This window comes from Vitis riparia, chromosome 14 (genome assembly GCF_004353265.1).
Source record: "Vitis riparia cultivar Riparia Gloire de Montpellier isolate 1030 chromosome 14, EGFV_Vit.rip_1.0, whole genome shotgun sequence".
NCBI lineage: Eukaryota > Viridiplantae > Streptophyta > Magnoliopsida > Vitales > Vitaceae > Vitis > Vitis riparia.
In genome coordinates, this window is record NC_048444.1 from 15,908,484 (window position 1) to 15,919,059 (window position 10,576).

Consider the following 10,576-nt stretch of genomic DNA (forward strand, 5'->3'; position numbering starts at 1 on the left):
AAATTATAATTCACTAATTATGAAGAATTAGATATATAGATTTATCTGACAACAACTACTTTGTGAGACTTACACCCTAATACCTACACCTGAACTCACACCTATGACGTAGCACCACCATGCGCCTTTGGGAATTCCTCAACAACTTGAGGAGATGTAAATCTCACTCACAAATGCAAGAATTAAACCAAACAATTTTAGGTTAACACAAAGTGTAATTACTTTTAGGCTTTTTTTGCACATCAAGAAGAAACTAAAAATATGAGACACATACAAACACACACACACACACACACACACACACACACACACACACACACACACACACGTGTGTGAGAAACCCTACTAGACTTGGACTAGTTTCTAAAACCCCAAATATGTATAAAAATTAGAAACTTTGAAAACTAAACTAGGTTGTTCATACTTCAAGCACTCAAGTGCCTCAAGGCAATGCTTGAGTGCTCTCAAGCATCGCTTTACTACTATCAAGTACTGCTTGAGTATTTGATCTTAAAATCCAATTTTTCAATTAAATCAAAATGCTCAATTACTTAATTCCCTAAAGTCCACTTTATACCACTTGTAAAAGTTATTATCTTTTTAGTAACTCTTTGTACTTTACTATGCTATCCTTGGTTGATTCAATAACAACCTTGAGTCTTCAATAAAGTGTAAGATGTAGGAAAATATAAAGTTCTAAACTAGGATGGATGGAAGAAAATTGTCAACTTAAACTAATTAGACCAATACACAACTAGTTCAATACATTAATGAAGCAAGACTTCAAAAGCTTCATTCTATAGAGAATCTATCAATAGTGAAATTGAATCCATCATGAAAAACCATCCATGGGATCTAGTGGATCTTACACCAAGTAATAAACCTTTAAAATGCAAATGGAATTTTTAAGAGGAAGTTGAAGGTTGATGGATTAATTGATAAATATAAGATTGACTAGTAGCCAAAGGTTTTAAACAAAGAGAATGCCTAAATTTTTTTCATACATAGTCACTAGTTACAAGAATAACTCCCATCAAAGTTTAATTGCTATCTGTACATTGCATAATCTTAAAATTCATCAAATGCATGTCAAGACAACCTTCTTAAATAGTGAATTCTAAGAAGTTATCTAAAGGGTTTTTTGTCCTAAGACAATAGTAAAAAGTGTGTAGGCTTATCAAATCCATGTAGGGATTAAAAGAAACACCAAAGCAATGACACGAGAGTTTTGTCAATATTATTTTATTTAATGGCTTCAATATCAATGAATCTGGTAAATATGCTAATTTTAGATAACAATAATGATATCAATAAAATTACTAAGAAAGAAAATGTCATATTAGGAATCAAAATCTCTAAGACATATGACGAACTAGTGTTATCTCAATCTCATTACATTAAGACAATAGGTAAAAAAATTAACAAATATGAAGATATAATAAAGACACCAATAGATTTATATCTATATTATCTCAAATATTGGTTAAACAATATCTCAATTACAATATTCACATATAAGTGATAGTCTAATGTATGTCATTGAAAAATCAAAATCTAGTAGGGTTACACCCAAAGGGGGGAGGGGGGGTAAATGGGTGTATTTAAAATTTTAAATGATTATTTGTATATTATAAGTAACTTTTTTCGTGCGAGTAGTTAGGATTATCAAATCATTCAACAATAAGTAATGTAATTAAGATAATAAAAATATTCAATGAGGCACAAGGAGTTTCACATGGAAAACCCTCACATTAACTATGGAGATAAAAAAATCACAATGTCTAAGACCACTAATTTAAATCCACTATATGAGATCAAGTTACACGGATTTACCTGACTGTTTTACCCTAAAGACTTACTCTTCAGTATCTACAACTTAATCCATGTCCGCGACACAACAACCTTCGATTGCTCTAGTGAATATGTTTCAGCCTCACTGAAGGGATGAAATCTTCAACCTAAGATTCAAAGTTTAAATCCTTTGAATAAGAGATTGGGAAAGGTGTGACTCATTAGGCTTTCTCCTCAAAAACTCTCTTTCTAAAGAAATTAAGATTTCTTTATTGAAATATCTTCAATCTCTAACCCTAGAAGAGTTATAGTGAGGTATTTTTAAGCAAATATGTCAAAGAGGTTTGGTATTGTAAAGTTTCCAAATAAGATTTACGTGAAATTCTCGAAATTATCTTCCAAATCTTGGCAGAAAAGGCATGACTGCTCGAGCACACTTAACCACCGCTTAAGCTCCTTAAGCGCTTGAGCGGTCCCAACACTTGAGTGTTGCTGCCCACTCGAGCGTTCCTTGTTTATTTCCAAATTCATGTAAAATCAATTTTCATTTATTAAAAGAGTATTGTTCCTCTTTATACCTCTTAGGAGCCTAACTTGCCACAATCAAACCTTTTTAGACGTACATGTGACTTCCTAGTTTGACGAACAACTCTTGATCTTTAATGGAGAGCAAGTCACTATCTAAAATGACTTATATGGTCAAACATTAAAAAGAACAAAATTTTCAGCATACAAACAAGACTAAATGTCATAACAATCTCTCTTTTTGGCAATTTTGCGAGAAAACATCGTTACATAAACCCACCTAAACTCTCATAAAGGAGTTTACATAACACACATTAATGCTCAATTAAAAATAACTTAAGGGAATACATTGCATCATCTTGTAATACTTATATCCCAAACCTATAACTTGCACACATACGGAAAACTATACCAAAGGTGAATGTGTAGGATAGAATAATGTCAAGACAACAAAGTAGGATAATTGGAGATTTTGCTTGATGCATTATGAAAACATGAAAGATGAACAAATTCCTGTAGCAACACCAATGTACAAAACAAAACTTGAGAGGAATATAGATGCATGCAAATCAACCAAACATAATAGAAGCTTGATAAGACACAATCGCTCAACAATAAAACTTAAAGGTCTATCTCCAACCAAAAAATAGGCAGTGAAGATCATGGAAAGAAGATTCTATGACTTAGAATAGTTTTAGAGAAATAGACAATTCAAATAGAAATATCTTGTAAGAAACATCTGTATCAGGTATCTCTCTTAAACTTCTAAGTCATGTTTTCAACAATTGATTTGGTTTCCAACAATGTCTCAAGATTAGTTTCCTTTAATATTTCAATTAATTTCCCTAAAGAAAAAAATGAATTCAAAAAAAAAAATGAATTAAACAATTCAAAAAATAACTATCTCAAAATAACTAACTCCCCCTTAGGGAATGTCTCCCCCTTATTGTCTAAGAATATTAACTTTTCTCAAACTTAATGTACTCCATTTAATTAAGTGAACCACAAGGCTTAGCAATTATGAAATGTACCCCCTTTTTTTGTCACAAAAATGGAAAAAAAAATATGAATGGGAAAGCCCACAAGAGAGAAAGATAAAAAAATCAATATCATATGTATATATATATATATATATATATATATATATGTGTGTGTGTGTGTGTGTGTGTGTGTGTGTGTGTGTGTGTGTGTGTGTGTGTGTGTGTGTTAAAAATGATTTTGGATACAATAAGAGAACAATCTAGATCAAAAATACAAAGATACATATATAACAAAGCATTGAGAGGAGGTGGAGGAGGAGCGGAGCTCGAGGTGCCCTGACAGTGGATCCAAGATATGATATATGTAAGCTAACCCTGGATCTCATGGAGTTAAATGTTTTATGAGTCCATCCTTAGGTGAAAATGGGCCATGGAACCTAACATCTCTTGGGAAGTTGGATCGATAGAAGAAAATATAGTATGAGAAGCTTGTGAAGAACCGACACAACCACGATTGGGTTAAGTCCTTAGAGCTAGCTTAGGAAAGTTTGTCTCTAGAATAGGAGCATCCTAATCCATCACTCAAAGCTCATCCTCATCTAAGGATGCCTCCTATACTACCTCCTAAGTTGGAGCCACATCCTAAGGACCGTGGTGAGTAGAGGGTGCCACGAGGCCATAAATGTGAGTGCTTAGCCTAAAAGCTCCCATCCAAGTATGCATGGGAAGCCTAGACCCCCAAGGCTAGGTCAATCTCGAATCCAATGTCATATATATATATATATATATATATATATATATATATATATATATATATATATATATCATGTATTTTGTATAATGATTAAATACAAAATAAATATAAATTTAAAAATAAAAATACTTATACATAAAACATAATTTCTTTTATGCCATTGCATACATCCAAATTAGATAAACCTATATAAAATGTACTTTTAAATTCTGAATATTATAGTTGAATGTCACAAATTATATCTTACATATATTAATTTATATAACAAAACAACCTTAAAATGTCTATTATTACTTCTTATATCATTTCTTAGAATATTTTTTCAACTTTTTATGAGTTTTAATCAATTTCCATCTCATTGATATTTTGTGTCAAAATATCTATTGATATCTCCCTATATATCCTGATGTATTCATAACATCGAGTTACTGATATATCCATAAACATTAATATTTTCATTCTTACTCTTAACTAGAAAGCCCTTCCCAAACAGCTATATTCTATTAAGATATCATGTCATCACAATCTATACCTAATCCACTTAGGTAAAAATTGGTAATTAAGATGTATCTCAAATCACTAAACACCAAAAAACTTACTTTTTATTCACTTTCTACACATTCTTATAGTGAATAAAATATCCAATTTCTATATGTTGTAGTTTGGCGCAACATTGAGCTAAGTAGTATCATCTTTCTACGCTACATTCTATATCCCTCAATCATTAATCTTGAGTCTAATTAAAAGCATCCTATAAATAGCCTAGGATATGCACGAATAGGAAAACTGATGTTATATTATGTTATTTCAAACATGCCATGAACTGTATGATGACAAGCATGGAAACTCCATGGGAGGCTTTTGTGGCTCTAATGAAGGTAAAATTATATGTTGATTCTTGTATATGGAATATTGTTTAGCAACATAACCCTTAAACAGACAAATATTAGATGCATTCATATGATTCCATAATCAACAAATTAATAGCATCAATGTCTCCTTGGATAAAACATTTATCACACGATGTGTTGTTGCCAAACCCACTCAATCTTGTCATCATCACAAAACACATATGCCTTTGGGTAGGTACACAATCACATACTTGGGTTGGCATGTTGGATGATTGAGATGCCAACCAATATTTTGGATATGCATGCATGAGTTCTAAGTACATAGGAACACAAATTGAACACTTTCACCCTAATTAATTAAATTATATAAATTAAGAAAAAAAATTAAACCTTTTTTTAACTTAGTAAATTAATCACGGATAATACAATTCATATTCTAATGGATTTTGGTTATAATCATTAACATCAAACAATTAAGAGAAACTTTTTAAGATCAAACCATATAACTATCTTTGAATATAATAGAATCAACATGGCATTTGAAATTAAAACAAAGGGTACAAGTGACTATTTAACCATGCAATAATCCAATCACTATAGGTAAACATGTGTGCATGGTCTAACCCAACAAGAAGTAGTTAAACTTTCTCCAACTTATCCATGGATGATTTAGTTGCATGCATGGTCTTGATGGTGTTCTCTTCCAAGCCAATTGAATCAATAACATCTTCAATCTCCTCATATTTGGTTATGAAAATTCTCATTGAAATGTCAGCCTGATCTCTAAGTGCCTCAACATTATCATCAATCTTTCCATATTCATATTCGATGTTTTGCAAACTATTGGATTGTTAGGCTCAACCCTAAGTTCCTTCAATGCCTCACTATGACGAAGAAGTCATTAACTTCACTACTTGGGTATGTACTCACATATGCAATGGCCGCAAAATTGACCTCATGTTAGGTAGTAGTATCATGGACCAAAAGAACAAGGAGACATTTTTTGGGAAGGGGTCTCAAATTCCTATTTATAATCTAGTTTTTTTTTTAAAGGAATATTATATAGAATATTTCCTAACTTTATATGTGATTGTAATTAGATTCCTTATAGAATAAGGAAAGTTAGTTGGAATATCTCTATAAATATTCTAGGTCATGAGAAGAAAAAATTATGAGATAGAAAGATGGGATAGAGATGTAGGAAAGAACGAGAGACATCCAGTGAAGCTAGAGAGCTCACTAGGGTGTAGATGTGAGGAAGAGTGAAAGACACCTAGTGGAGCAAAAGGGTTCATGGTTTAATGTGGAGATACAAAGGGACCTAATAATTGTATCTAATTTTTGTCCTATATGATACTCTCTCTCATCCGTGGAAGTAGGCATAATTGGTTAAACCATGTTAAAACCTCATGCACCTTTTGTGTGATTTGTTTTATTTTTGTGTTATTCCTTTAACATGTTTAGATTGACCTTTCCACTAGCTCAACAAGTGGTATCAAAGTTTTTGCATACTTAGCAAGTGGTATTAGGGTCATTGTGTCAAGATCGTTCGAAAATTACTTTGAGGATGATGTCGAGGATAAAATATAATATTGAACCTTTTGATGGGAAAAACAATTTTAGTATTTAGCAAAGTATTGTTAAATATATTTTGGTGTAACAAAGACTTCTTAAAGCATTAAAAGGCAAGAAATTAGAGAGGATGAGAGATGAAGAATGGGAAGAATTAGAAACAAGAGTGATAAATACTATTCATTTAAGTCTGGCTCCTGAAATAAAGTATAGTGTTTTGAATGAAAAGTCTCCATCTGATTTATGGAAGAAGTTAGAGAAAAAAAAATTATATGTCAAAATCCCTTACATAAGCTATATTTGAAGAAACAACTATTTGAGTTGAAGATGAATGAAGGAATTGATGTCGGTGATCTTATAAATAAATTTAATAAATGTGTCACTCAATTATTAAGTGTAAAGATTAAGATTAATAAGAAAAAAAATCAAATTATTATTTTATTGGCATCTCTACCAAAATCATGAGGCAATAATGATTACGCTCTTAATTGGGAAGACAACGTTGACATCGGGTGAGGAGTCAATGGCTCTTTTAGAAATTGAAAATATTATAGCAGCCAAGTAGTTTGTCTCATACTAGACAAGCTCTTATGATAAATTTTAAACCACATCATGGTAGGAGTAAATCATGAGGGAGGAATTGTGATAGAAAAGATGATCATTCCCAATCATGATTTTGAAAGGATATAAAGTGTTATTACTATCATAAAAGGGGACACATCAAAAGGCACTGTAAAGAATTAATGAAGCACTAATGTAACGACCCACACCTAATCGTGTAAGTATTGTCCGCTCTAGGCCTAAATGGGCTCTCATAGATTTAAAACCCGTCTACAAGGTTAAGAGTAGTTCATACATATATAACCTTAGTAACTTTCTCCCTTATCCGATGTGGGATATCACAAACATCCTCTTATGCAGAGACAACGTCCTCGTTGTGTCTCATGGGATTGTGGGGCAAAACAAAAAAAACACCCCTCATAGGGCCAAACAAACCCCCACACCGAGGTCGGGGATTGACTCTAATGTCATTTGTAATGACCTACACCCAATCATGTAGATATTGTCCGCTCTGGATACAAAAGGGCTCTTACGGTTTTAAAACGCATTTATAAGGTTAAGAGGAGTCTATACATATATAGTCCCAGTAACTTTTTCTTCTATCCGATGTGGGATATCATAAACACCCCCTCATATAAAGACAATGTCATCGTTGTTTCTAGGAATGGCAACGGGGCGAGTTCGGGACAAGTCGCCCCCATCCCAACCCCGCCCTATTTATTAAAAACAATTCTCATCCCCATCCCGTTTAAAAAATAAAACGAGGCAGGGCGGGTATGGGAATTTCCCATACCCCGCCTCGCCCCGTTTAGCTTTTTTTTTTAAATTACTTTTAAATTTTTTAATTACATTAAAATAAATATATTTTATAAATAATAAATTATTATATTTTTTATAACTTATTTTATTAAAAAAAATTATTATATATTAAAAATAGTAAAATTTAATTTTAAAATTAATTTTATATGTAAACAGGGCGGGACGGGGCAATACCCGAACCCGTCCCGGGTTTAAAAAAAAAATCTCATACCCGTCCCAAACCCATTTATTAAATTTAAACCTCGTCCCATTAGGGACGAGACGGGGCGAGTACCCGAAAAAACCCGCCCCGTTGCCATCCCTAGTTGTTTCCCACATGATTAAAAGTCCAAACAGACAAACACCCCTCAATGGGCCAAACAAACTCTCACACCAAGGTCGAAGATTGATTATAATACCATTTGTAACAACTCATACCCAATTATGTAGATATTGTTCGTTCTAAGCCCAAATAGGCCCTCACAATTTTAAAACTTTTCTACATTGTTAAGAAGAGTTAATATTTATATAGCACTAGGAACTTGATCTCATATTCGATGTGAGACATCACAAACACCCTCTCTCTCCCCCTCCCCCTCTTCATGAAGACACAACATCTTCATTTTGTCTTATGGGATTGTGGGGCTAAACAAATGGACACCCCTCACGAGGCAAAACAAACCCCCACATCGAGATCAAGGATTGGCTCCGATGTCATTTGTAACAATTCACACCCAACTGTGTTGTGATTTTTTCCAACAAGTGGTATTAGAGCTTTTGCATACTCAACAAGTGTTATCAAAGCTTTGGTTGAAAAAATCTATGGGAGCTTTGGTTGAAAATGTTTGGAAGAGCCTTGAGTGAAAACACCTAGAAAAACTTTGGTTGAAGATGTCCTAGAGATTTGAAGATTTCAGGAAGAGTAAAGAGATTAAAGCATAGAAGAAGATTACAAAAAAAAAAAGTTTCAAGTGAAGTCAATTTTTCTATCATCAATAATACAAGAAATAAGAAAATTGTGGCATACAACAAGAACATAGTGCATGAAAAGAATAATAACACATGAGAAGAGTGACATGCACAAAGAAATAGTAGATTATGAAGAGATGGAAGTTTACTTCAATGGAATTTGATTTAGGGTAGAGATTGTTAAGGTGTCTCAAATTCCTATTTAAAATATAGTTCTTCCTAATTTTATATGTGATTGTAGTTTGATTCCTTTAAGAAAAGTTAGTGAGAATATTTATATAAATATTCTCGATCGTGAGGGGAAAAAATTATGAGAGAGAAAAATGGGATAGAGGTGTGAGGAAAAGCAAGAGACACCTAGTGAAGTTAGAGGGCCTACTAGGATATAGATGTAAGGAAGAGTGAGAGACACCTAGTAGAGCAAAATGGCTCATGGTTTAGGGTGGAGATACAAAGGGATCCAATAGTTGTATCTAATTTTTGCCTTCTGTGATATTCTCTATCATATAATAGAATGTTCTATCTCATCCATGGAGGCAAACATGATTGGTCGAATCACATTAAAACCTCGTGTACCTTTTGTGTGGTTTGCTTTATTTTTGTGTTCTTCCTTTAATATATTTATATTGATGCTTCCACTGGCACAACAACATTTTATCTAGATAATGCCTATAGTGTTAGCATTTTTCCTATAATGTATGGTCATATATAATTATATTTTTGTAAATATTATTTAAGAGTATCAATTGATAGATAGATAAATCAATTGATTGGACATCCAAGAGTCTTATGTATGGAAGACTAAATTTATAAATGGGAAATAAGAAAATTTCATTTATATGAATATGGTGTTACAACTTTTGTAACCTCATCATTATGAAATTTAATTTGTACATAATATCCTCCTTCACTCTTCTCTTCCTCCTTCCCTCTTCATCCGAGTAGAGACTCCACAATGCGAAGACTCTCATCACTTTCATTCAACATCCTTGAACTCTACTCCAAGGTACTCTGTTCTAAATGTGCAAATTTTGTAAAGTGAATGATGTGCAAGGTGTATATAGGCATTCCTATATCACATAAGGAAGAAAATTGGCATATATTCAACACATATGTGGTGTCCGAACCTACAGATTACACACATATCACAAATATTGTAAAGCTACATTTTCAATCATATTTTATAACCTAATCCCCCATTCCCAGGAATAGGCTAAGAATTAACATTTGATTCATGTAGTTATCACCCATCATTCCATATATATATATATCTTATTTTTAATATAATATATAATCAAATAATTTATTTTATTTTGAAAAAATATTATATCATGATTGATATTTATTTATTAATCCATTTTTAAAAAAATATTTTTCAAAATTTTCTTATAATCATAAAAATAATTTTTTTTAATTTTTTTTAACAATATAAATATTTATATATTCTTTTCACATAGATATTTATATATTCTTTTATAAGAAAAGCTCTTGGTTTACTATTATATTTATTTTTTCTAATTAAATTATATCTTTTTTATTTCATATTTATGCAATATATCATTAAAAACACTATTAGAGTCACTTTTCTAAATTCTCTTTTAAGTTCACTAAAGCACTACAGAACACTACCTTAAAAAGTGCAGTCTTTTATACTGTATAAACTCATTTAGTAGTAAAGTGTTCCATTTCAAATGATAAATTTAGGAAATAAGTTGTTCCTTAAAACATTTGCCTTGAAATTTACTATTTAGATTTCAAAATTACATTTTATTATT